We start from the raw sequence: 1814 nt of genomic DNA on the forward strand, positions 1-1814 counted from the left end.
GTAATTATTTTTATTTGTTCTCTTTTTGCTTTACCTAGCTTCTCCACAGTTTAGTTGTGCTAATAATTTTTACATTTATTGATAGATTTGTTTTTTTTCAGATTGTTACTGTAATAATCTATGTTTTATAATTATTTATTTGTTTTGTTTAATGGTGGTATATCTTGATTTATGTTTAGTTAACCAGCCAGATAAAAGCTTTTAGGTTTAGTTAAATCACTTCTATAGTCTTTGTTTTGTTAAAAATTTTAGATGTAAAAAGTTAACTTATATTTATTCTCTTTTAATGTTGGAATGAGTTAACGCTTGTTGTGTTTGCATCTCACTTTATCCTTTTCCATTATTTTGTCCATTTTGAAGTTTATTTCTTAAATCTTCATTATTTTTAAGTAATTTGTAATTTCTCTTGATTTTTCCCTTTGATGAAAGCTTACTTTAAAAGTTTACCTTTATTCTTAAATTTAGGATATTGCATAATCTTTCTGTGTCATTATTTGCTACTCTTTTACCTCAGTGTCATTGTATTCTGAAAATTTAGCCTATAAAAGTATTGCTTTTATTTATCAATATTTTATTTACTTAATATGTGAAAAAATGTGAAATGTTCTAGGGACATCAAAAGAGACTATCTTCTCTTGCAGAGATGCCTGATACTGAAAAATATGTTAATGAAGAGAGATCTATGTGAATGTACACATACATTATTAAAACCGTTGAGAACCTCCTTTTCATTTAGCTTCCTAGAGTAAAGATTAAAAGAAGACTAAAGTATTCTCAGTACAGCTAGATATTTCTCTTTTTCTGCATCTAAGTGATTATTTTAAATATATCTGTATTGTAGATTTTAAAGATTTTATCTTCATAAAACATGGCTCTTATTGTACTGGTGCTTTTTTCAATTGTGTTATAAATATGTGGTTGATATATATATTGGCCCCTGATCACTTTTGGTTTTCATTTAGTTGATGTTGGACTCTACTTTGAATTTAACAATTTCCTATCATTTTTATTTTAATTTGACCACAAATAAGATATATATGAATTTGTTTTTAATTCTGTATTTATAGAGTAGATACATTGTCTCTTTGCTTTCATTTTGTATGATATCTTTTTTTTTAAGATTTTATTTATTTATTTGAGAGAGAGAGAGAGCAGAAGCTGAGGGGAGGGGCAGAGCAAGAGCAACAAGTAGACTCACTGCTGAGCAGGGAGCCTATCTTGAGGCTATCTCCCATGACCCTGAGATCACTACTGGAGCCAAACCCAGACACTTAATGGACAGAGCCACCCAGGTGCCTATGTATGGTATTTTTTTAAATATTGGTTTTGCCGGGGTGCCTGGGTGGCTCAGTGGGTTAAAGCCTCTGCCTTCAGCTCAGGTCATGATCCCAGGGTCCTGGGATCGAGTCCTGCATTGGGCCCTCTGCTTAGCAGGGAACCTGCTTCCTCCTCTCTCTCTGCCTGCCTCTCTGCCTACTTGTGATCTCTGTCTGTCAAATAAATAAATAAAATCTTTAAAAAAAATTGGTTTTGCCTTTAGGTATTTCCTCTGTATCTCCATTTTAAAAAAACATTTTCTTTTTTCCATTACTATGATAATCCCTAGAGTTTTGCTTCAAGTATTATTTACTTTTAATTTTTTCAGATAAATCATTAAGCCCATATTTATCATTTTGTCAGTTTTAAAACTGAATCAGCAATTGAATTAGATCTCAGATTATTTAAGATGTGCAATTAAATGGTTTTACTTCAAATCTTCCAAATCTTCTTTCCCCAAGCACTTATGAATCATAAACAGAATCAGGAGTTCTGCC

This window comes from Mustela erminea, chromosome 17 (assembly GCF_009829155.1).
Source record: "Mustela erminea isolate mMusErm1 chromosome 17, mMusErm1.Pri, whole genome shotgun sequence".
Taxonomy (NCBI): domain Eukaryota; kingdom Metazoa; phylum Chordata; class Mammalia; order Carnivora; family Mustelidae; genus Mustela; species Mustela erminea.